The sequence below is a fragment of the Strix aluco genome, unplaced genomic scaffold, assembly GCF_031877795.1.
Source record: "Strix aluco isolate bStrAlu1 unplaced genomic scaffold, bStrAlu1.hap1 HAP1_SCAFFOLD_96, whole genome shotgun sequence".
In the NCBI taxonomy this organism is placed as follows: Eukaryota; Metazoa; Chordata; class Aves; order Strigiformes; family Strigidae; genus Strix; species Strix aluco.
Window position 1 is genome coordinate 262,031 of NW_027436541.1, and position 6,000 is coordinate 268,030.

The 6,000-nt window shown below is 47.0% G+C and overlaps 1 pseudogene; it reads right to left on the reverse strand.

Moving 5' to 3' along the window:
- LOC141918957 (kinesin-like protein KIF20B) overlaps positions 1–2,167 on the reverse strand; it is a 135,013-nt pseudogene extending 132,846 nt beyond the window's left edge.
- Between the last annotated feature and the right edge of the window lie 3,833 nt (positions 2,168–6,000).

Here is a 6,000-nt window from a genome sequence, read left to right on the forward strand (position 1 = left end):
ATTGTGTCCATTTAGAATAAAAGTTCATTGCAAGAGTAACCCAGACTTCATGGTTATCTCTGCAGGACCTGATAAATAATTGGTATTATAAATATAACACAATGTAGCTTAATGCATGACAGAGTTCAGAAAAATTCTGAAGACTAGCATATAGTTTTAGCTATTAAGGGGACACTAGAAAATTAGACCTCATGCCAGAGGGCAAGTTACAGAATTGCTTTTTAGTAACTTTTTCAGTCATTTTATAGATCAGCAATTCATCTATTAATCCAAAATTTAATGATTTTTGTGCATCTCAGAATCTGGGCAGTGAAAATTTGCTATAGAAAATGAAAGTAAATTGATTCAGTGTTGATAGTAGACAGGTAGATTTCAAAATAATCTTTAAAAAGTGCATTTTATTTCAAAATATTAGCATATTTTGTCTGCCCTTCACTCTCCAGTTGCTTTTTCCTGTGATGTTACAGACGTGGCTTGGCAGCTTTTGTTATGAATTAAGTTTAACTCATTGGGCTCACAGACTATGACAGCAACTCACTGGGCTCATAGACTATGGCAGCAAGCATTCCAGCAATTAGACATCTACCACATGGTCTCCTACAGTTTTGAAGCTTTGGACATGATGAGTCAATGGTCTAATACTACATTCCCATGTCTATGCTACAGCCACGTATATATATTTTGTCTCTAAATACTAATGGAGAACACACAGCATTCATTAAAACAGTGGACAGACCAGGGCTGGTTCAGAAAAGGCGTTGCCTATTAAGCAGTCGTAATATTTTTGTTCCGCCCAGCAAAAAACCTGAAATATGCCAGCACTTTGGTGTCAAAACATTTAACAGTTCAGCCTTCCTATCTAGCTTGTAAAAGGCAGATACAAGGCTTCATGAAGCCAGACAAACTTCACCAAGAGGCAAATGAGGTAAAGCTATACATAAACTAAGCAGCAATGTTTAGTTTAATCTACAGTTCTTATTTTTGTCAGACAACTATATGAAAACCAGGAAAAACTTGGCCTGAAATACTGACAAAGCTTGAACAAACACCAAGTTGGGAATAAGCTACTACTGGAAAGAAACATACCTGTGCTGTCACGATCTAGAAGTCTTCCTCATCAGCTACACAAAGTCACAGGGCAAAACTCTTACCAGACCTTGACAGGAAACATAGTTGTTAGGTAACTGACAGTTTAGTTGTTTTAAATATAAGCTTATTTTAAAGTGTGATTTGTCGAGATTATGCTCTCACTCTGTGCTTTTTTACCTAAGGGGCAAAATACAAACATTAAGCTATGTATGTAAAGCTGGAATTCAAAGCATTCATATGAGCCCAGCATTCAGATAAGTCAGGTTGAACCACTAATAGCATGTAAAACACAAGATGCAAACTGTCCATCTGTCTGCACATTGTGTCATACAGCACTGTAATTACCTTAGATGTTCTGGGGTAAACAAGTATACTGCCCGGCTGTAGCCTCTAAAATGTACTTGTATACTGGGATACGTTATTGTAATTCTGCTTATCCTGACAACAGAGTTTAGAGCTGCAGACACCTTAAGAGAAGGGTATCCAGAATGGCACACAAAGCAAAACCTGGTCACGGTACACACACAACCTGTAGCACTGTCAGACAGCACAAGGGTTGAAAAGGCTCCAAACCTCACAGCTGGCAGCTTATAAAGAAACATAACGCATCCGTACTTACACTTTAAAAAATTTAAAAGAAAAGTTTTCCTCCGCAATTACCAATCTCTCACTGCAAGGCTTCACAGTGTTTTCCCGTTCTTACGGGACACTGCCGCATGGCCTGGTCATAGCCCTGGACGCTACCCGTGACTTGCACGCCCCTCAGCAGTACCTAAAAGTTTTCACACACACATCCCCCGCTCCACAAGTTTTCACCCACCGTAGTGCCAGGGGAGAAGCGAGGGGAAGAGGCCTCAGCACCGCCCGCCACGCAGACCCCTCAGCACCGCCCGCCACGCAGACCCCCCAGCACCGCTTCCCAGCTCCGCGACCCCGAGGTCGAAACCGCCGCCTCCTTCCCTCCTCTAGCGAGCGGCCGGCAGCCCGACAGCCCCACAACCCCTTACCGGAGAGCGCACGGCAGGCTGAGCGAGCCCAGCCACCGACCTCCGCCAGGCGAGAGCCGCTCGGCTCTGCTGAGCGGCCCTAGCAACCGTTGCGACTCACCAACAAAACTAACAGGCACGGCCGCGATTCTTTTCAAATCTGACCAATGGCAGAGCTCGGCGCCGTCACGCGACCGCCGGCGAGGGAGGGCGGACGTTGCCGCGGCGAAAGGCTCGGCGGGAAATGTAGTCTGGGGGGGGCACGCGGCGGGGCCGGGCCGGGCCGGGCCCGGGCCGGGCAGCCCGGCTGGCGGTGCGGGGGGGAGGTTTCCTCTGAGGCGGCGGCTGGGCTTCGCAGTGGGGGCGCGCTGCGCTGCAAGGGGTGTTCTCTGAGGCTTCTGTGTTGCAGGCACCCAGAGTATGGAAATGTACGGATTTAGATAACAAAAATCACCATAAGTTTCTCTTTAGACTCAGACAGGAATTCTTTGAACTTTAATAAAGAATGTCTGCCTGTTTTAAATTGAAATAAAAGGAAAAGTAACTTGAAAGTAGTCAATAACTACCAAAACCAAACGTTTGTCTTTCATTTGAAGAAAATGCCAGCTAGTGCAAGCAATTCTGTAAAAGAATAATTCTACACAGATCCTGTATCAGCTGCTTTGATGAGGTTGTCTTTAAGATTATATCCCATCTTTCGTTAAACAGAGGTTGTGTCGTATCAGTAAAAGATGTGTGCTTGATTTCAGTTTAGATGCAGGCCATGTTGCAAGAGTCGGTGTGTTTTAACAGCAGAAAGTGATGCGATTTTGGATTTGAAATTGCTTGCCAAACAAAACCGAAAAGCTCTTGTAGACATTCTTTAAGACTTAGGCTAACTTTTTAAAAAGTATTTTAGTTCTATCCTGAACAGAACAGTGAATTCAAACTACTGAACTAACCTAATGCCAAACCACCTTTTTCATACCAGGAAGGGACTGAGAATGGTTCTCAAATAAAGGGGAAAATTAGCTCCTGTGAGCAAACCTGAAAGTTGTTCTCTTCTACTTGTTGAAAAGGAAAACTGAAGATCTTCTCGGAATATTTTTCAAGGTATATTCCTAAAAATGTTGGGTGCTGTTTTCTGCAGAACTTGGGGCATAACAAAGCTCATAGTACAAGCAGTATTTTGGTTTTGTTTGAATATTAGATTTCTGAAACTGATTTTAAAATACTGCACATGCTGCGTAATTTAAACTAGTATCTCAAAGGACTACCATCAACATACTAAAAGAGCAAAACACAATCTAACATGTGCTCCTAGCCTCACACAAACCATGATAAAGAAAACATTACATCAGCATAACCAACCCAGCCTGTTTTGGAGTGGGAGATGATGAAACTCTATCTATGTAAATAACCTATATGGCTTTTCACCAATATATTCTCCTTAAAGTAGTTTGTGCAAGGACAGCCAGTTGCAACAAAAATATCTGCTGCCAAAAGTGTTAACTCATTAGCTCCTGAAATTTGATTATGTTTCTTTTTAAGTCCTCTATAACTTGTGGAGCAAGGTTGCCACTCTGCAAGGGGAAAAGATTTTTTTTATGAATTACTTGTTACAGCTCTCGTCATTACCCTTAGAAACTTATGCTCCTTATATTTGGGACAGGATTGAAAAGTTGTGGATAGTCTCCTCATCAGAGTGATGAGATGATGCCCTCTGAGACAGCGTATCTCGGGTAGCTTTTACACTGCTGTCAGAAGAAATTAGAGACACAGTCAACACTTCTGGGACTTGGCCCAGCATCCTTCAGCACATCTGAGCAGCAGCCAAACCAGAACTGGCTTCAGCGTCTTTGTACTCAACTCATCTTCCCCGGGGAACTGACAAAGCACTTCAGTTTCCCCTCAGCACTCCTGGTTCTGCTGCGCTTCCCTGTGCCCTGACAGCACTGCCTTCCCATCCTGGTTGGAGGAGAGTCCTTCTTCTGCAGGGCTTGTTTGGAGCTGACTGGCAGGAAAGCTCCCGTTCCTTGTCACAGAGGTGCCTTGGAGGAAAATGGTGTGCTGCGTTACCTTCTTGGTAGTCTGCCATATCAGCCCCTTTTCACCTGTCTTTCAGGGCAGTGCGTGTCATTTATCTTGTGATTTGCACAGTCCTGTGGGTGCATTTCACACTGCCTTTAATTTGAACCTATATAGTGGTACCCTCGTTGGCCCCGTGCCATCAGTTGCCTTCAGGTGACATTATTTCTAAGTCATATACAGCTGATTTTGTGAACTCATGACTTTGCAGGCTGTTGATTTGTGCATTCTTCTTTACTGATATAGGTATATTTTCCTTTATGTCTTTTAAGCAATAAGCTGCTTCTTCAGTGTCACATTTCCCAGTTCATCCAATATATTTTTTCCACAGCTGACTTTCAATTCTTCAACTATTTGCTTGTTTCCTGCTCAAGATTAGCTTTAAAGGCACAAACTTAAGAGAAAAATGACTTGAGTTTGTCCGTGTAATTGTTGTACATCAGCGTGCATACGTTCAAGCCTTCCCTTGAACCGAGGGGCGCAGAGGCAGTCACTGGCAAGCAGACGATATTCACGTTGCGGACCGGTGTCAGTCGGCCAGCACAGCGTCTCTTCCTTCAAAGGGACCTGAACTTACGTCAAATTAACGACGGGAGACAAGGTGACGGGGTCCGGAGCGCGAGGCCCGCCGTAACGTCCAGCCGTAGCACCTCGGCCCCACCGTCAAGGCCCCACCGGCCCCGCTGGCCCGGCAGCGCTGGCGGAAGCCGCCTCGGCGCGAAGCAAGGCCACAGACCACCCGCCGCCGCCCCGACCCCGCCGGGCCCTCGCACCCAGCCCCGGCAGAAGGCGCCCGGCCTGGGGGCTGCTGTGGGCGCTCCCCAGCTCCGGAGGCGTCACCCCGGGGGCAGGTGACGGCGTCGAGGCCCGGGAGATCTGAGCGGGGCTGGGCGTCCCCGGCCGGGAGCAGGCGGGGTCCAGCCCTGCAGGGTGGGGGGTGGCTGGCTGGAGCCCCGCGGCGGTGTGGGGCCGGAGCCGCAGCCGGCTCCGGCGGTATCTGTAGTCGGGGCCCTTTCCCCAGGGGCAGGGGCTTTCTGCCAGCCGCCGGCCTCCAAATGCTGCGGCTGTTTCGTGGGTAATTTGGTTAACTGAGTAATTGCGGGAGTTCGGGCAGGGTGGGAGGAAGGAGTTGGCGGATGGTCATGAGGCCGCTCCCTTGAGGTGCTCTGGAAGCATAAAATACAGTCTGGAAAATGAATCCCAGACCCACCGGCAAAGAGGGGGCTTGAGCAGCACATGGCAGTGTGAAATAGCCAGCCGGGGGCCTGGGGAGGAAGGAGGGGATCGCTGATGGGCTGCTGGAGGCAAGCCATAGCGCCTGGTGCTGGACTCGGGCCTTGACACTTGGCCTCTGGCAGCTTCCCAGCGCCAGGGCTGGCTGCTGTGGCAAGTAAGGTGTTGGGGTTGCCTGTTGCCCTGTGGTCGTTTAAAGTCATTCACTGAGAAGAGAAGAGACAGGGAGCTCACAGCTGGAGGCATGGTTGTGTTAAGGCATGTTTAGGTACTGCTGCATGTGTGCTTTTCATAGATGCATTGAGGCCACCTGGTCCCATGACAGGGTTTTGTGTTATAAAAATGTGCTACATGTGCTCAGCATATAATTTTCAAATCTTCATAGCTTCATTTGAAAGCATGTACATGGCAAACATAGTATTACTCCTTGAGCAGGAGCTGTATTGTTTTACATAGGAGAAGATTTGAACTATATTTACTAAGATGTATGTTGTTCAATTTGAATAACTCAAGACTTAGTCCTTGGAAAGAGTGCAACTGAGACAAAAAAGCTATTGCTGTTTCTCCCTCCACCCTGGTTATTCATTCTACCCTTTGATTTATTGCATAATTCTCTGATGAGCTA